The 17630-nt window shown below is 40.5% G+C and overlaps 20 non-coding genes across 20 annotated transcripts; all 20 read left to right on the forward strand.

Moving 5' to 3' along the window:
• The first annotated feature begins 39 nt into the window (after window positions 1-39).
• On the forward strand, window positions 40-112 carry TRNAK-UUU (transfer RNA lysine (anticodon UUU)). The gene has a single exon. It is a non-coding gene; the product is annotated as a tRNA-Lys (tRNA).
• A 588-nt stretch (window positions 113-700) lies between these two features.
• On the forward strand, window positions 701-773 carry TRNAK-UUU (transfer RNA lysine (anticodon UUU)). Its single transcript has one exon. It is a non-coding gene; the product is annotated as a tRNA-Lys (tRNA).
• A 2251-nt stretch (window positions 774-3024) lies between these two features.
• Window positions 3025-3097, forward strand: TRNAK-UUU (transfer RNA lysine (anticodon UUU)). Its single transcript has one exon. It is a non-coding gene; the product is annotated as a tRNA-Lys (tRNA).
• Window positions 3098-3365: 268 nt separating this feature from the next.
• Window positions 3366-3438, forward strand: TRNAK-UUU (transfer RNA lysine (anticodon UUU)). The gene has a single exon. It is a non-coding gene; the product is annotated as a tRNA-Lys (tRNA).
• Window positions 3439-3706: 268 nt separating this feature from the next.
• TRNAK-UUU (transfer RNA lysine (anticodon UUU)) lies at window positions 3707-3779 on the forward strand. Its single transcript has one exon. It is a non-coding gene; the product is annotated as a tRNA-Lys (tRNA).
• A 588-nt stretch (window positions 3780-4367) lies between these two features.
• Window positions 4368-4440, forward strand: TRNAK-UUU (transfer RNA lysine (anticodon UUU)). Its single transcript has one exon. It is a non-coding gene; the product is annotated as a tRNA-Lys (tRNA).
• A 1113-nt stretch (window positions 4441-5553) lies between these two features.
• TRNAK-UUU (transfer RNA lysine (anticodon UUU)) lies at window positions 5554-5626 on the forward strand. Its single transcript has one exon. It is a non-coding gene; the product is annotated as a tRNA-Lys (tRNA).
• Window positions 5627-7400: 1774 nt separating this feature from the next.
• On the forward strand, window positions 7401-7473 carry TRNAK-UUU (transfer RNA lysine (anticodon UUU)). The gene has a single exon. It is a non-coding gene; the product is annotated as a tRNA-Lys (tRNA).
• Window positions 7474-8061: 588 nt separating this feature from the next.
• TRNAK-UUU (transfer RNA lysine (anticodon UUU)) lies at window positions 8062-8134 on the forward strand. Its single transcript has one exon. It is a non-coding gene; the product is annotated as a tRNA-Lys (tRNA).
• Window positions 8135-8722: 588 nt separating this feature from the next.
• TRNAK-UUU (transfer RNA lysine (anticodon UUU)) lies at window positions 8723-8795 on the forward strand. Its single transcript has one exon. It is a non-coding gene; the product is annotated as a tRNA-Lys (tRNA).
• A 588-nt stretch (window positions 8796-9383) lies between these two features.
• TRNAK-UUU (transfer RNA lysine (anticodon UUU)) lies at window positions 9384-9456 on the forward strand. Its single transcript has one exon. It is a non-coding gene; the product is annotated as a tRNA-Lys (tRNA).
• Window positions 9457-10064: 608 nt separating this feature from the next.
• Window positions 10065-10137, forward strand: TRNAK-UUU (transfer RNA lysine (anticodon UUU)). The gene has a single exon. It is a non-coding gene; the product is annotated as a tRNA-Lys (tRNA).
• Window positions 10138-11386: 1249 nt separating this feature from the next.
• On the forward strand, window positions 11387-11459 carry TRNAK-UUU (transfer RNA lysine (anticodon UUU)). Its single transcript has one exon. It is a non-coding gene; the product is annotated as a tRNA-Lys (tRNA).
• A 588-nt stretch (window positions 11460-12047) lies between these two features.
• Window positions 12048-12120, forward strand: TRNAK-UUU (transfer RNA lysine (anticodon UUU)). Its single transcript has one exon. It is a non-coding gene; the product is annotated as a tRNA-Lys (tRNA).
• A 1270-nt stretch (window positions 12121-13390) lies between these two features.
• On the forward strand, window positions 13391-13463 carry TRNAK-UUU (transfer RNA lysine (anticodon UUU)). Its single transcript has one exon. It is a non-coding gene; the product is annotated as a tRNA-Lys (tRNA).
• Window positions 13464-13731: 268 nt separating this feature from the next.
• TRNAK-UUU (transfer RNA lysine (anticodon UUU)) lies at window positions 13732-13804 on the forward strand. The gene has a single exon. It is a non-coding gene; the product is annotated as a tRNA-Lys (tRNA).
• A 1270-nt stretch (window positions 13805-15074) lies between these two features.
• On the forward strand, window positions 15075-15147 carry TRNAK-UUU (transfer RNA lysine (anticodon UUU)). Its single transcript has one exon. It is a non-coding gene; the product is annotated as a tRNA-Lys (tRNA).
• Window positions 15148-15735: 588 nt separating this feature from the next.
• TRNAK-UUU (transfer RNA lysine (anticodon UUU)) lies at window positions 15736-15808 on the forward strand. Its single transcript has one exon. It is a non-coding gene; the product is annotated as a tRNA-Lys (tRNA).
• A 452-nt stretch (window positions 15809-16260) lies between these two features.
• On the forward strand, window positions 16261-16333 carry TRNAK-UUU (transfer RNA lysine (anticodon UUU)). The gene has a single exon. It is a non-coding gene; the product is annotated as a tRNA-Lys (tRNA).
• Window positions 16334-16921: 588 nt separating this feature from the next.
• TRNAK-UUU (transfer RNA lysine (anticodon UUU)) lies at window positions 16922-16994 on the forward strand. The gene has a single exon. It is a non-coding gene; the product is annotated as a tRNA-Lys (tRNA).
• Window positions 16995-17630: the final 636 nt, after the last annotated feature.

Genomic DNA, 17630 nt, shown 5'->3' on the forward strand with positions numbered 1-17630 from the left:
TTAAGACGCTTAGAGGAGCTAAGAAGAGCATTTTTCAGAGCCTGGATAGCTCAGTTGGTAGAGCATCAGACTTTTAATCTGAGGGTCCAGGGTTCAATTCCCTGTTCAGGCGTACTTGCTAAAGCAAGCTGTCAAATGTCTTTATTGAGCACATCTTTGGTTTTCCACTGAGTCTCTGCATCTTCAGTGCCGTGTTCTACTGTGCAAAACCAAGGGTATAGAAGCAGCTTGAGAACATCTTTGCTTATTGCAGAAACAACCCTTCTATGTCTGTTTAGCAGATTTTGAGCACATTTTTGATTTTCCACCAAAGCTTTGTTTCTTTACCTCCATATTTTATGTTAAGACGCTTAGAGGAGCTAAGAAGAGCATTTTTCAGAGCCTGGATAGTTCAGTCGGTAGAGCATCAGGGTTCAAGTCCCTGTTCAGGCGTACTTGCTAAAGCAAGCTGTCAAATGTCTTAATTGAGCACATCTTTGATTTTCCACTGAGTCTTTGCTTCTTTATTGTCGTGTTCTACTGTGCAAAACTGAGGGTATAGAAGCAGCTTGAGAAAATCTTTGTTTTTTGCAGAAACAACCCTTCTATGTCTGTTTAGCAAATTTTGGGCACATTGTTGATTTTCCACCAAAGCTTTGTTTCTTTACCTCCATATTTTATGTTAAGACGCTTAGAGGAGCTAAGAAGAGCATTTTTCAGAGCCTGGATAGCTCAGTCGGTAGAGCATCAGACTTTTAATCTGAGGGTCCAGGGTTCAAGTCCCTGTTCAGGCGTACTTGCTAAAGCAAGCTGTCAAATATCTTTATTGAGCACATCTTTGGTTTTCCACTGAGTCTCTGCATCTTCAGTGCCGTGTTCTACTGTGCAAAACCAAGGGTATAGAAGCAGCATGAGAACATCTTTGCTTATTGCAGAAACAACCCTTCTATGTCTGTTTAGCAGATTTTGAGCACATTTTTGATTTTCCACCAAAGCTTTGTTTCTTTACCTCCATATTTTATGTTAAGACGCTTAGAGGAGCTAAGAAGAGCATTTTTCAGAGCCTGGATAGTTCAGTCGGTAGAGCATCAGGGTTCAAGTCCCTGTTCAGGCGTACTCGCTAAAGCAAGCTGTCAAATGTCTTAATTGAGCACATCTTTGATTTTCCACTGAGTCTTTGCTTCTTTATTGTCGTGTTCTACTGTGCAAAACTGAGGGTATAGAAGCAGCTTGAGAAAATCTTTGTTTTTTGCAGAAACAACCCTTCTATGTCTGTTTAGCAAATTTTGGGCACATTGTTGATTTTCCACCAAAGCTTTGTTTCTTTACCTCCATATTTTATGTTAAGACGCTTAGAGGAGCTAAGAAGAGCATTTTTCAGAGCCTGGATAGTTCAGTCGGTAGAGCATCAGGGTTCAAGTCCCTGTTCAGGCGTACTTGCTAAAGCAAGCTGTCAAATGTCTTAATTGAGCACATCTTTGATTTTCCACTGAGTCTTTGCTTCTTTATTGTCGTGTTCTACTGTCCAAAACTGAGGGTATAGAAGCAGCTTGAGAAAATCTTTGTTTTTTGCAGAAACAACCCTTCTATGTCTGTTTAGCAAATTTTGGGCACATTGTTGATTTTCCACCAAAGCTTTGTTTCTTTACCTCCATATTTTATGTTGAGACACTTAGAGGAGCTAAGAAGAGCATTTTTCAGAGCCTGGATAGCTCAGTCGGTAGAGCATCAGACTTTTAATCTGAGGGTCCAGGGTTCAAGTTCCTGTTCAGGCATACTTGCTAAAGCAAGCTGTCAAATGTCTTTATTGAGCACATCTTTGATTTTCCACTGAGTCTCTGCATCTTCAGTGCCGTGTTCTACTGTGCAAAACCAAGGGTATAGAAGCAGCTTGAGAACATCTTTGCTTATTGCAGAAACAACCCTTCTATGTCTGTTTAGCAGATTTTGAGCACATTTTTGATTTTCCACCAAAGCTTTGTTTCTTTACCTCCATATTTTATGTTAAGACGCTTAGAGGAGCTAAGAAGAGCATTTTTCAGAGCCTGGATAGCTCAGTCGGTAGAGCATCAGACTTTTAATCTGAGGATCCAGGGTTCAAGTTCCTGTTCAGGCATGCTTGCTAAAGCAAGCTGTCAAATGTCTTTATTGAGCACATCTTTGATTTTCCACTGAGTCTCTGCATCTTCAGTGCCGTGTTCTACTGTGCAAAACCAAGGGTATAGAAGCAGCTTGAGAACATCTTTGCTTATTGCAGAAACAACCCTTCTATGTCTGTTTAGCAGATTTTGAGCACATTTTTGATTTTCCACCAAAGCTTTGTTTCTTTACCTCCATATTTTATGTTAAGACGCTTAGAGGAGCTAAGAAGAGCATTTTTCAGAGCCTGGATAGCTCAGTCGGTAGAGCATCAGACTTTTAATCTGAGGATCCAGGGTTCAAGTCCCTGTTCAGGCGTACTTGCTAAAGCAAGCTGTCAAATGTCTTTATTGAGCACATCTTTGATTTTCCACTGAGTCTCTGCATCTTCAGTGCCGTGTTCTACTGTGCAAAACCAAGGGTATAAAAGCAGCTTGAGAACATCTTTGCTTATTGCAGAAACAACCCTTCTATGTCTGTTTAGCAGATTTTGAGCACATTTTTGATTTTCCACCAAAGCTTTGTTTCTTTACCTCCATATCTTATGTTAAGACGCTTAGAGGAGCTAAGAAGAGCATTTTTCAGAGCCTGGATAGTTCAGTCGGTAGAGCATCAGGGTTCAAGTCCCTGTTCAGGCGTACTTGCTAAAGCAAGCTGTCAAATGTCTTAATTGAGCACATCTTTGATTTTCCACTGAGTCTTTGCTTCTTTATTGTCGTGTTCTACTGTGCAAAACTGAGGGTATAGAAGCAGCTTGAGAAAATCTTTGTTTTTTGCAGAAACAACCCTTCTATGTCTGTTTAGCAAATTTTGGGCACATTGTTGATTTTCCACCAAAGCTTTGTTTCTTTACCTCCATATTTTATGTTAAGACACTTAGAGGAGCTAAGAAGAGCATTTTTCAGAGCCTGGATAGCTCAGTCGGTAGAGCATCAGACTTTTAATCTGAGGGTCCAGGGTTCAAGTCCCTGTTCAGGCGTACTTGCTAAAGCAAGCTGTCAAATGTCTTTATTGAGCACATCTTTGATTTTCCACTGAGTCTCTGCATCTTCAGTGCCGTGTTCTACTGTGCAAAACCAAGGGTATAGAAGCAGCTTGAGAACATCTTTGCTTATTGCAGAAACAACCCTTCTATGTCTGTTTAGCAGATTTTGAGCACATTTTTGATTTTCCACCAAAGCTTTGTTTCTTTACCTCCATATTTTATGTTAAGACGCTTAGAGGAGCTAAGAAGAGCATTTTTCAGAGCCTGGATAGCTCAGTCGGTAGAGCATCAGACTTTTAATCTGAGGGTCCAGGGTTCAAGTCCCTGTTCAGGCGTCCTTGCTAAAGCAAGCTGTCAAATGTCTTTATTGAGCACATCTTTGATTTTCCACTGAGTCTCTGCATCTTCAGTGCCGTGTTCTACTGTGCAAAACCAAGGGTATAGAAGCAGCTTGAGAACATCTTTGCTTATTGCAGAAACAACCCTTCTATGTCTGTTTAGCAGATTTTGAGCACATTTTTGATTTTCCACCAAAGCTTTGTTTCTTTACCTCCATATTTTATGTTAAGACGCTTAGAGGAGCTAAGAAGAGCATTTTTCAGAGCCTGGATAGCTCAGTCGGTAGAGCATCAGACTTTTAATCTGAGGGTCCAGGGTTCAAGTCCCTGTTCAGGCGTCCTTGCTAAAGCAAGCTGTCAAATGTCTTTATTGAGCACATCTTTGATTTTCCACTGAGTCTCTGCATCTTCAGTGCCGTGTTCTACTGTGCAAAACCAAGGGTATAGAAGCAGCTTGAGAACATCTTTGCTTATTGCAGAAACAACCCTTCTATGTCTGTTTAGCAGATTTTGAGCACATTTTTGATTTTCCACCAAAGCTTTGTTTCTTTACCTCCATATTTTATGTTAAGACGCTTAGAGGAGCTAAGAAGAGCATTTTTCAGAGCCTGGAGAGTTCAGTCGGTAGAGCATAAGGGTTCAAGTCCCTGTTCAGGCGTACTTGCTAAAGCAAGCTGTCAAATGTCTTAATTGAGCACATCTTTGATTTTCCACTGAGTCTTTGCTTCTTTATTGTCGTGTTCTACTGTGCAAAACTGAGGGTATAGAAGCAGCTGGAGAAAATCTTTGTTTTTTGCAGAAACAACCCTTCTATGTCTGTTTAGCAAATTTTGGGCACATTGTTGATTTTCCACCAAAGCTTTGTTTCTTTACCTCCATATTTTATGTTAAGACGCTTAGAGGAGCTAAGAAGAGCATTTTTCAGAGCCTGGATAGCTCAGTCGGTAGAGCATCAGACTTTTAATCTGAGGGTCCAGGGTTCAAGTCCCTGTTCAGGCGTCCTTGCTAAAGCAAGCTGTCAAATGTCTTTATTGAGCACATCTTTGATTTTCCACTGAGTCTCTGCATCTTCAGTGCCGTGTTCTACTGTGCAAAACCAAGGGTATAGAAGCAGCTTGAGAACATCTTTGCTTATTGCAGAAACAACCCTTCTATGTCTGTTTAGCAGATTTTGAGCACATTTTTGATTTTCCACCAAAGCTTTGTTTCTTTACCTCCATATTTTATGTTAAGACGCTTAGAGTCTTTGCTTCTTTATTGTCGTGTTCTACTGTGCAAAACTGAGGGTATAGAAGCAGCTTGAGAAAATCTTTGTTTTTTGCAGAAACAACCCTTCTATGTCTGTTTAGCAAATTTTGGGCACATTGTTGATTTTCCACCAAAGCTTTGTTTCTTTACCTCCATATTTTATGTTAAGACACTTAGAGGAGCTAAGAAGAGCATTTTTCAGAGCCTGGAAAGCTCAGTCGGTAGAGCATCAGACTTTTAATCTGAGGGTCCAGGGTTCAAGTCCCTGTTCAGGCGTACTTGCTAAAGCAAGCTGTCAAATGTCTTTATTGAGCACATCTTTGATTTTCCACTGAGTCTCTGCATCTTCAGTGCCGTGTTCTACTGTGCAAAACCAAGGGTATAGAAGCAGCTTGAGAACATCTTTGCTTATTGCAGAAACAACCCTTCTATGTCTGTTTAGCAGATTTTGAGCACATTTTTGATTTTCCACCAAAGCTTTGTTTCTTTACCTCCATATTTTATGTTAAGACGCTTAGAGGAGCTAAGAAGAGCATTTTTCAGAGCCTGGATAGTTCAGTCGGTAGAGCATCAGGGTTCAAGTCCCTGTTCAGGCGTACTTGCTAAAGCAAGCTGTCAAATGTCTTAATTGAGCACATCTTTGATTTTCCACTGAGTCTTTGCTTCTTTATTGTCGTGTTCTACTGTGCAAAACTGAGGGTATAGAAGCAGCTGGAGAAAATCTTTGTTTTTTGCAGAAACAACCCTTCTATGTCTGTTTAGCAAATTTTGGGCACATTGTTGATTTTCCACCAAAGCTTTGTTTCTTTACCTCCATATTTTATGTTAAGACGCTTAGAGGAGCTAAGAAGAGCATTTTTCAGAGCCTGGATAGCTCAGTCGGTAGAGCATCAGACTTTTAATCTGAGGGTCCAGGGTTCAAGTCCCTGTTCAGGCGTCCTTGCTAAAGCAAGCTGTCAAATGTCTTTATTGAGCACATCTTTGATTTTCCACTGAGTCTCTGCATCTTCAGTGCCGTGTTCTACTGTGCAAAACCAAGGGTATAGAAGCAGCTTGAGAACATCTTTGCTTATTGCAGAAACAACCCTTCTATGTCTGTTTAGCAGATTTTGAGCACATTTTTGATTTTCCACCAACGCTTTGTTTCTTTACCTCTATATTTTATGTTAAGACGCTTAGAGGAGCTAAGAAGAGCATTTTTCAGAGCCTGGATAGTTCAGTCGGTAGAGCATAAGGGTTCAAGTCCCTGTTCAGGCGTACTTGCTAAAGCAAGCTGTCAAATGTCTTAATTGAGCACATCTTTGATTTTCCACTGAGTCTTTGCTTCTTTATTGTCGTGTTCTACTGTGCAAAACTGAGGGTATAGAAGCAGCTGGAGAAAATCTTTGTTTTTTGCAGAAACAACCCTTCTATGTCTGTTTAGCAAATTTTGGGCACATTGTTGATTTTCCACCAAAGCTTTGTTTCTTTACCTCCATATTTTATGTTAAGACGCTTAGAGGAGCTAAGAAGAGCATTTTTCAGAGCCTGGATAGCTCAGTCGGTAGAGCATCAGACTTTTAATCTGAGAGTCCAGGGTTCAAGTCCCTGTTCAGGCGTCCTTGCTAAAGCAAGCTGTCAAATGTCTTTATTGAGCACATCTTTGATTTTCCACTGAGTCTCTGCATCTTCAGTGCCGTGTTCTACTGTGCAAAACCAAGGGTATAGAAGCAGCTTGAGAACATCTTTGCTTATTGCAGAAACAACCCTTCTATGTCTGTTTAGCAGATTTTGAGCACATTTTTGATTTTCCACCAAAGCTTTGTTTCTTTACCTCCATATTTTATGTTAAGACGCTTAGAGTCTTTGCTTCTTTATTGTCGTGTTCTACTGTGCAAAACTGAGGGTATAGAAGCAGCTTGAGAAAATCTTTGTTTTTTGCAGAAACAACCCTTCTATGTCTGTTTAGCAAATTTTGGGCACATTGTTGATTTTCCACCAAAGCTTTGTTTCTTTACCTCCATATTTTATGTTAAGACACTTAGAGGAGCTAAGAAGAGCGTTTTTCAGAGCCTGGAAAGCTCAGTCGGTAGAGCATCAGACTTTTAATCTGAGGGTCCAGGGTTCAAGTCCCTGTTCAGGCGTACTTGCTAAAGCAAGCTGTCAAATGTCTTTATTGAGCACATCTTTGATTTTCCACTGAGTCTCTGCATCTTCAGTGCCGTGTTCTACTGTGCAAAACCAAGGGTATAAAAGCAGCTTGAGAACATCTTTGCTTATTGCAGAAACAACCCTTCTATGTCTGTTTAGCAGATTTTGAGCACATTTTTGATTTTCCACCAAAGCTTTGTTTCTTTACCTCCATATTTTATGTTAAGACGCTTAGAGGAGCTAAGAAGAGCATTTTTCAGAGCCTGGATAGTTCAGTCGGTAGAGCATCAGGGTTCAAGTCCCTGTTCAGGCGTACTTGCTAAAGCAAGCTGTCAAATGTCTTAATTGAGCACATCTTTGATTTTCCACTGAGTCTTTGCTTCTTTATTGTCGTGTTCTACTGTGCAAAACTGAGGGTATAGAAGCAGCTTGAGAAAATCTTTGTTTTTTGCAGAAACAACCCTTCTATGTCTGTTTAGCAAATTTTGGGCACATTGTTGATTTTCCACCAAAGCTTTGTTTCTTTACCTCCATATTTTATGTTAAGACGCTTAGAGGAGCTAAGAAGAGCATTTTTCAGAGCCTGGATAGCTCAGTCGGTAGAGCATCAGACTTTTAATCTGAGGGTCCAGGGTTCAAGTCCCTGTTCAGGCGTCCTTGCTAAAGCAAGCTGTCAAATGTCTTTATTGAGCACATCTTTGATTTTCCACTGAGTCTCTGCATCTTCAGTGCCGTGTTCTACTGTGCAAAACCAAGGGTATAGAAGCAGCTTGAGAACATCTTTGCTTATTGCAGAAACAACCCTTCTATGTCTGTTTAGCAGATTTTGAGCACATTTTTGATTTTCCACCAAAGCTTTGTTTCTTTACCTCCATATTTTATGTTAAGACGCTTAGAGGAGCTAAGAAGAGCATTTTTCAGAGCCTGGATAGTTCAGTCGGTAGAGCATAAGGGTTCAAGTCCCTGTTCAGGCGTACTTGCTAAAGCAAGCTGTCAAATGTCTTAATTGAGCACATCTTTGATTTTCCACTGAGTCTTTGCTTCTTTATTGTCGTGTTCTACTGTGCAAAACTGAGGGTATAGAAGCAGCTTGAGAAAAACTTTGTTTTTTGCAGAAACAACCCTTCTATGTCTGTTTAGCAAATTTTGGGCACATTGTTGATTTTCCACCAAATCTTTGTTTCTTTACCTCCATATTTTATGTTAAGACGCTTAGAGGAGCTAAGAAGAGCATTTTTCAGAGCCTGGATAGCTCAGTCGGTAGAGCATCAGACTTTTAATCTGAGGGTCCAGGGTTCAAGTCCCTGTTCAGGCGTACTTGCTAAAGCAAGCTGTCAAATGTCTTTATTGAGCACATCTTTGGTTTTCCACTGAGTCTCTGCATCTTCAGTGCCGTGTTCTACTGTGCAAAACCAAGGGTATAGAAGCAGCTTGAGAACATCTTTGCTTATTGCAGAAACAACCCTTCTATGTCTGTTTAGCAGATTTTGAGCACATTTTTGATTTTCCACCGAAGCTTTGTTTCTTTACCTCCATATTTTATGTTAAGACGCTTAGAGGAGCTAAGAAGAGCATTTTTCAGAGCCTGGATAGTTCAGTCGGTAGAGCATCAGGGTTCAAGTCCCTGTTCAGGCGTACTCGCTAAAGCAAGCTGTCAAATGTCTTAATTGAGCACATCTTTGATTTTCCACTGAGTCTTTGCTTCTTTATTGTCGTGTTCTACTGTGCAAAACTGAGGGTATAGAAGCAGCTTGAGAAAATCTTTGTTTTTTGCAGAAACAACCCTTCTATGTCTGTTTAGCAAATTTTGGGCACATTGTTGATTTTCCACCAAAGCTTTGTTTCTTTACCTCCATATTTTATGTTAAGACGCTTAGAGGAGCTAAGAAGAGCATTTTTCAGAGCCTGGATAGCTCAGTCGGTAGAGCATCAGACTTTTAATCTGAGGGTCCAGGGTTCAAGTCCCTGTTCAGGCGTACTTGCTAAAGCAAGCTGTCAAATGTCTTTATTGAGCACATCTTTGATTTTCCACTGAGTCTCTGCATCTTCAGTGCCGTGTTCTACTGTGCAAAACCAAGGGTATAAAAGCAGCTTGAGAACATCTTTGCTTATTGCAGAAACAACCCTTCTATGTCTGTTTAGCAGATTTTGAGCACATTTTTGATTTTCCACCAAAGCTTTGTTTCTTTACCTCCATATTTTATGTTAAGACGCTTAGAGGAGCTAAGAAGAGCATTTTTCAGAGCCTGGATAGTTCAGTCGGTAGAGCATCAGGGTTCAAGTCCCTGTTCAGGCGTACTTGCTAAAGCAAGCTGTCAAATGTCTTAATTGAGCACATCTTTGATTTTCCACTGAGTCTTTGCTTCTTTATTGTCGTGTTCTACTGTGCAAAACTGAGGGTATAGAAGCAGCTTGAGAAAATCTTTGTTTTTTGCAGAAACAACCCTTCTATGTCTGTTTAGCAAATTTTGGGCACATTGTTGATTTTCCACCAAAGCTTTGTTTCTTTACCTCCATATTTTATGTTGAGACACTTAGAGGAGCTAAGAAGAGCATTTTTCAGAGCCTGGATAGCTCAGTCGGTAGAGCATCAGACTTTTAATCTGAGGGTCCAGGGTTCAAGTCCCTGTTCAGGCGTACTTGCTAAAGCAAGCTGTCAAATGTCTTTATTGAGCACATCTTTGATTTTCCACTGAGTCTCTGTATCTTCAGGGCCGTGTTCTACTGTGCAAAACCAAGGGTATAGAAGCAGCTTGAGAACATCTTTGCTTATTGCAGAAACAACCCTTCTATGTCTGTTTAGCAGATTTTGAGCACATTTTTGATTTTCCACCAAAGCTTTGTTTCTTTACCTCCATATTTTATGTTAAGACGCTTAGAGGAGCTAAGAAGAGCATTTTTCAGAGCCTGGATAGCTCAGTCGGTAGAGCATCAGACTTTTAATCTGAGGTCCAGGGTTCAAGTCCCTGTTCAAGCGTACTTGCTAAAGCAAGCTGTCAAATGTCTTTATTGAGCACATCTTTGATTTTCCACTGAGTCTCTGCATCTTCAGTGCCGTGTTCTACTGTGCAAAACCAAGGGTATAGAAGCAGCTTGAGAACATCTTTGCTTATTGCAGAAACAACCCTTCTATGTCTGTTTAGCAGATTTTGAGCACATTTTTGATTTTCCACCAAAGCTTTGTTTCTTTACCTCCATATTTTATGTTAAGACGCTTAGAGGAGCTAAGAAGAGCATTTTTCAGAGCCTGGATAGCTCAGTCGGTAGAGCATCAGACTTTTAATCTGAGGGTCCAGGGTTCAAGTCCCTGTTCAGGCGTCCTTGCTAAAGCAAGCTGTCAAATGTCTTTATTGAGCACATCTTTGATTTTCCACTGAGTCTCTGCATCTTCAGTGCCGTGTTCTACTGTGCAAAACCAAGGGTATAGAAGCAGCTTGAGAACATCTTTGCTTATTGCAGAAACAACCCTTCTATGTCTGTTTAGCAGATTTTGAGCACATTTTTGATTTTCCACCAAAGCTTTGTTTCTTTACCTCCATATTTTATGTTAAGACGCTTAGAGGAGCTAAGAAGAGCATTTTTCAGAGCCTGGATAGTTCAGTCGGTAGAGCATAAGGGTTCAAGTCCCTGTTCAGGCGTACTTGCTAAAGCAAGCTGTCAAATGTCTTAATTGAGCACATCTTTGATTTTCCACTGAGTCTTTGCTTCTTTATTGTCGTGTTCTACTGTGCAAAACTGAGGGTATAGAAGCAGCTGGAGAAAATCTTTGTTTTTTGCAGAAACAACCCTTCTATGTCTGTTTAGCAAATTTTGGGCACATTGTTGATTTTCCACCAAAGCTTTGTTTCTTTACCTCCATATTTTATGTTAAGACACTTAGAGGAGCTAAGAAGAGCATTTTTCAGAGCCTGGAAAGCTCAGTCGGTAGAGCATCAGACTTTTAATCTGAGGGTCCAGGGTTCAAGTCCCTGTTCAGGCGTACTTGCTAAAGCAAGCTGTCAAATGTCTTTATTGAGCACATCTTTGATTTTCCACTGAGTCTCTGCATCTTCAGTGCCGTGTTCTACTGTGCAAAACCAAGGGTATAGAAGCAGCTTGAGAACATCTTTGCTTATTGCAGAAACAACCCTTCTATGTCTGTTTAGCAGATTTTGAGCACATTTTTGATTTTCCACCAAAGCTTTGTTTCTTTACCTCCATATTTTATGTTAAGACGCTTAGAGGAGCTAAGAAGAGCATTTTTCAGAGCCTGGATAGTTCAGTCGGTAGAGCATAAGGGTTCAAGTCCCTGTTCAGGCGTACTTGCTAAAGCAAGCTGTCAAATGTCTTAATTGAGCACATCTTTGATTTTCCACTGAGTCTTTGCTTCTTTATTGTCGTGTTCTACTGTGCAAAACTGAGGGTATAGAAGCAGCTGGAGAAAATCTTTGTTTTTTGCAGAAACAACCCTTCTATGTCTGTTTAGCAAATTTTGGGCACATTGTTGATTTTCCACCAAAGCTTTGTTTCTTTACCTCCATATTTTATGTTAAGACGCTTAGAGGAGCTAAGAAGAGCATTTTTCAGAGCCTGGATAGCTCAGTCGGTAGAGCATCAGACTTTTAATCTGAGGGTCCAGGGTTCAAGTCCCTGTTCAGGCGTACTTGCTAAAGCAAGCTGTCAAATGTCTTTATTGAGCACATCTTTGGTTTTCCACTGAGTCTCTGCATCTTCAGTGCCGTGTTCTACTGTGCAAAACCAAGGGTATAGAAGCAGCTTGAGAACATCTTTGCTTATTGCAGAAACAACCCTTCTATGTCTGTTTAGCAGATTTTGAGCACATTTTTGATTTTCTACCAAAGCTTTGTTTCTTTACCTCCATATTTTATGTTAAGACGCTTAGAGGAGCTAAGAAGAGCATTTTTCAGAGCCTGGATAGTTCAGTCGGTAGAGCATCAGGGTTCAAGTCCCTGTTCAGGCGTACTTGCTAAAGCAAGCTGTCAAATGTCTTAATTGAGCACATCTTTGATTTTCCACTGAGTCTTTGCTTCTTTATTGTCGTGTTCTACTGTGCAAAACTGAGGGTATAGAAGCAGCTGGAGAAAATCTTTGTTTTTTGCAGAAACAACCCTTCTATGTCTGTTTAGCAAATTTTGGGCACATTGTTGATTTTCCACCAAAGCTTTGTTTCTTTACCTCCATATTTTATGTTAAGACGCTTAGAGGAGCTAAGAAGAGCATTTTTCAGAGCCTGGATAGCTCAGTCGGTAGAGCATCAGACTTTTAATCTGAGGGTCCAGGGTTCAAGTCCCTGTTCAGGCGTCCTTGCTAAAGCAAGCTGTCAAATCTCTTTATTGAGCACATCTTTGATTTTCCACTGAGTCTCTGCATCTTCAGTGCCGTGTTCTACTGTGCAAAACCAAGGGTATAGAAGCAGCTTGAGAACATCTTTGCTTATTGCAGAAACAACCCTTCTATGTCTGTTTAGCAGATTTTGAGCACATTTTTGATTTTCCACCAAAGCTTTGTTTCTTTACCTCCATATTTTATGTTAAGACGCTTAGAGGAGCTAAGAAGAGCATTTTTCAGAGCCTGGATAGTTCAGTCGGTAGAGCATAAGGGTTCAAGTCCCTGTTCAGGCGTACTTGCTAAAGCAAGCTGTCAAATGTCTTAATTGAGCACATCTTTGATTTTCCACTGAGTCTTTGCTTCTTTATTGTCGTGTTCTACTGTGCAAAACTGAGGGTATAGAAGCAGCTTGAGAAAAACTTTGTTTTTTGCAGAAACAACCCTTCTATGTCTGTTTAGCAAATTTTGGGCACATTGTTGATTTTCCACCAAAGCTTTGTTTCTTTACCTCCATATTTTATGTTGAGACACTTAGAGGAGCTAAGAAGAGCATTTTTCAGAGCCTGGATAGCTCAGTCGGTAGAGTATCAGACTTTTAATCTGAGGGTCCAGGGTTCAAGTCCCTGTTCAGGCGTACTTGCTAAAGCAAGCTGTCAAATGTCTTTATTGAGCACATCTTTGATTTTCCACTGAGTCTCTGCATCTTCAGTGCCGTGTTCTACTGTGCAAAACCAAGGGTATAGAAGCAGCTTGAGAACATCTTTGCTTATTGCAGAAACAACCCTTCTATGTCTGTTTAGCAGATTTTGAGCACATTTTTGATTTTCCACCAAAGCTTTGTTTCTTTACCTCCATATTTTATGTTAAGACGCTTAGAGGAGCTAAGAAGAGCATTTTTCAGAGCCTGGATAGCTCAGTCGGTAGAGCATCAGACTTTTAATCTGAGGGTCCAGGGTTCAAGTCCCTGTTCAAGCGTACTTGCTAAAGCAAGCTGTCAAATGTCTTTATTGAGCACATCTTTGATTTTCCACTGAGTCTCTGCATCTTCAGTGCCGTGTTCTACTGTGCAAAACCAAGGGTATAGAAGCAGCTTGAGAACATCTTTGCTTATTGCAGAAACAACCCTTCTATGTCTGTTTAGCAGATTTTGAGCACATTTTTGATTTTCCACCAAAGCTTTGTTTCTTTACCTCCATATTTTATGTTAAGACGCTTAGAGGAGCTAAGAAGAGCATTTTTCAGAGCCTGGATAGCTCAGTCGGTAGAGCATCAGACTTTTAATCTGAGGGTCCAGGGTTCAAGTCCCTGTTCAGGCGTCCTTGCTAAAGCAAGCTGTCAAAATTCTTTATTGAGCACATCTTTGATTTTCCACTGAGTCTCTGCATCTTCAGTGCCGTGTTCTACTGTGCAAAACCAAGGGTATAGAAGCAGCTTGAGAACATCTTTGCTTATTGCAGAAACAACCCTTCTATGTCTGTTTAGCAGATTTTGAGCACATTTTTGATTTTCCACCAAAGCTTTGTTTCTTTACCTCCATATTTTATGTTAAGACGCTTAGAGGAGCTAAGAAGAGCATTTTTCAGAGCCTGGATAGCTCAGTCGGTAGAGCATCAGACTTTTAATCTGAGGGTCCAGGGTTCAAGTCCCTGTTCAGGCGTCCTTGCTAAAGCAAGCTGTCAAAATTCTTTATTGAGCACATCTTTGATTTTCCACTGAGTCTCTGCATCTTCAGTGCCGTGTTCTACTGTGCAAAACCAAGGGTATAGAAGCAGCTTGAGAACATCTTTGCTTATTGCAGAAACAACCCTTCTATGTCTGTTTAGCAGATTTTGAGCACATTTTTGATTTTCCACCAAAGCTTTGTTTCTTTACCTCCATATTTTATGTTAAGACGCTTAGAGGAGCTAAGAAGAGCATTTTTCAGAGCCTGGATAGTTCAGTCGGTAGAGCATAAGGGTTCAAGTCCCTGTTCAGGCGTACTTGCTAAAGCAAGCTGTCAAATGTCTTAATTGAGCACATCTTTGATTTTCCACTGAGTCTTTGCTTCTTTATTGTCGTGTTCTACTGTGCAAAACTGAGGGTATAGAAGCAGCTTGAGAAAAACTTTGTTTTTTGCAGAAACAACCCTTCTATGTCTGTTTAGCAAATTTTGGGCACATTGTTGATTTTCCACCAAAGCTTTGTTTCTTTACCTCCATATTTTATGTTGAGACACTTAGAGGAGCTAAGAAGAGCATTTTTCAGAGCCTGGATAGCTCAGTCGGTAGAGTATCAGACTTTTAATCTGAGGGTCCAGGGTTCAAGTCCCTGTTCAGGCGTACTTGCTAAAGCAAGCTGTCAAATGTCTTTATTGAGCACATCTTTGATTTTCCACTGAGTCTCTGCATCTTCAGTGCCGTGTTCTACTGTGCAAAACCAAGGGTATAGAAGCAGCTTGAGAACATCTTTGCTTATTGCAGAAACAACCCTTCTATGTCTGTTTAGCAGATTTTGAGCACATTTTTGATTTTCCACCAAAGCTTTGTTTCTTTACCTCCATATTTTATGTTAAGACGCTTAGAGGAGCTAAGAAGAGCATTTTTCAGAGCCTGGATAGCTCAGTCGGTAGAGCATCAGACTTTTAATCTGAGGGTCCAGGGTTCAAGTCCCTGTTCAAGCGTACTTGCTAAAGCAAGCTGTCAAATGTCTTTATTGAGCACATCTTTGACTTTCCACTGAGTCTCTGCATCTTCAGTGCCGTGTTCTACTGTGCAAAACCAAGGGTATAGAAGCAGCTTGAGAACATCTTTGCTTATTGCAGAAACAACCCTTCTATGTCTGTTTAGCAGATTTTGAGCACATTTTTGATTTTCCACCAAAGCTTTGTTTCTTTACCTCCATATTTTATGTTAAGACGCTTAGAGGAGCTAAGAAGAGCATTTTTCAGAGCCTGGATAGCTCAGTCGGTAGAGCATCAGACTTTTAATCTGAGGGTCCAGGGTTCAAGTCCCTGTTCAGGCGTCCTTGCTAAAGCAAGCTGTCAAATGTCTTTATTGAGCACATCTTTGATTTTCCACTGAGTCTCTGCATCTTCAGTGCCGTGTTCTACTGTGCAAAACCAAGGGTATAGAAGCAGCTTGAGAACATCTTTGCTTATTGCAGAAACAACCCTTCTATGTCTGTTTAGCAGATTTTGAGCACATTTTTGATTTTCCACCAAAGCTTTGTTTCTTTACCTCCATATTTTATGTTAAGACGCTTAGAGGAGCTAAGAAGAGCATTTTTCAGAGCCTGGATAGTTCAGTCGGTAGAGCATAAGGGTTCAAGTCCCTGTTCAGGCGTACTTGCTAAAGCAAGCTGTCAAATGTCTTAATTGAGCACATCTTTGATTTTCCACTGAGTCTTTGCTTCTTTATTGTCGTGTTCTACTGTGCAAAACTGAGGGTATAGAAGCAGCTGGAGAAAATCTTTGTTTTTTGCAGAAACAACCCTTCTATGTCTGTTTAGCAAATTTTGGGCACATTGTTGATTTTCCACCAAAGCTTTGTTTCTTTACCTCCATATTTTATGTTAAGACGCTTAGAGGAGCTAAGAAGAGCATTTTTCAGAGCCTGGATAGCTCAGTCGGTAGAGCATCAGACTTTTAATCTGAGGGTCCAGGGTTCAAGTCCCTGTTCAGGCGTCCTTGCTAAAGCAAGCTGTCAAATGTCTTTATTGAGCACATCTTTGATTTTCCACTGAGTCTCTGCATCTTCAGTGCCGTGATCTACTGTGCAAAACCAAGGGTATAGAAGCAGCTTGAGAACATCTTTGCTTATTGCAGAAACAACCCTTCTATGTCTGTTTAGCAGATTTTGAGCACATTTTTGATTTTCCACCAAAGCTTTGTTTCTTTACCTCCATATTTTATGTTAAGACGCTTAGAGTCTTTGCTTCTTTATTGTCGTGTTCTACTGTGCAAAACTGAGGGTATAGAAGCAGCTGGAGAAAATCTTTGTTTTTTGCAGAAACAACCCTTCTATGTCTGTTTAGCAAATTTTGGGCACATTGTTGATTTTCCACCAAAGCTTTGTTTCTTTACCTCCATATTTTATGTTAAGACGCTTAGAGGAGCTAAGAAGAGCATTTTTCAGAGCCTGGATAGCTCAGTCGGTAGAGCATCAGACTTTTAATCTGAGGGTCCAGGGTTCAAGTCCCTGTTCAGGCGTCCTTGCTAAAGCAAGCTGTCAAATGTCTTTATTGAGCACATCTTTGATTTTCCACTGAGTCTCTGCATCTTCAGTGCCGTGTTCTACTGTGCAAAACCAAGGGTATAGAAGCAGCTTGAGAACATCTTTGCTTATTGCAGAAACAACCCTTCTATGTCTGTTTAGCAGATTTTGAGCACATTTTTGATTTTCCACCAAAGCTTTGTTTCTTTACCTCCATATTTTATGTTAAGACGCTTAGAGGAGCTAAGAAGAGCATTTTTCAGAGCCTGGATAGTTCAGTCGGTAGAGCATAAGGGTTCAAGTCCCTGTTCAGGCGTACTTGCTAAAGCAAGCTGTCAAATGTCTTAATTGAGCACATCTTTGATTTTCCACTGAGTCTTTGCTTCTTTATTGTCGTGTTCTACTGTGCAAAACTGAGGGTATAGAAGCAGCTGGAGAAAATCTTTGTTTTTTGCAGAAACAACCCTTCTATGTCTGTTTAGCAAATTTTGGGCACATTGTTGATTTTCCACCAAAGCTTTGTTTCTTTACCTCCATATTTTATGTTAAGACGCTTAGAGGAGCTAAGAAGAGCATTTTTCAGAGCCTGGATAGCTCAGTCGGTAGAGCATCAGACTTTTAATCTGAGGGTCCAGGGTTCAAGTCCCTGTTCAGGCGTCCTTGCTAAAGCAAGCTGTCAAATGTCTTTATTGAGCACATCTTTGATTTTCCACTGAGTCTCTGCATCTTCAGTGCCGTGTTCTACTGTGCAAAACCAAGGGTATAGAAGCAGCTTGAGAACATCTTTGCTTATTGCAGAAACAACCCTTCTATGTCTGTTTAGCAGATTTTGAGCACATTTTTGATTTTCCACCAAAGCTTTGTTTCTTTACCTCCATATTTTATGTTAAGACGCTTAGAGTCTTTGCTTCTTTATTGTCGTGTTCTACTGTGCAAAACTGAGGGTATAGAAGCAGCTGGAGAAAATCTTTGTTTTTTGCAGAAACAACCCTTCTATGTCTGTTTAGCAAATTTTGGGCACATTGTTGATTTTCCACCAAAGCTTTGTTTCTTTACCTCCATATTTTATGTTAAGACACTTAGAGGAGCTAAGAAGAGCATTTTTCAGAGCCTGGAAAGCTCAGTCGGTAGAGCATCAGACTTTTAATCTGAGGGTCCAGGGTTCAAGTCCCTGTTCAGGCGTACTTGCTAAAGCAAGCTGTCAAATGTCTTTATTGAGCACATCTTTGGTTTTCCACTGAGTCTCTGCATCTACAGTGCCGTGTTCTACTGTGCAAAACCAAGGGTACAGAA

Source organism: Eleutherodactylus coqui, chromosome 7 (assembly GCF_035609145.1).
Source record: "Eleutherodactylus coqui strain aEleCoq1 chromosome 7, aEleCoq1.hap1, whole genome shotgun sequence".
NCBI classification, from domain to species: domain Eukaryota; kingdom Metazoa; phylum Chordata; class Amphibia; order Anura; family Eleutherodactylidae; genus Eleutherodactylus; species Eleutherodactylus coqui.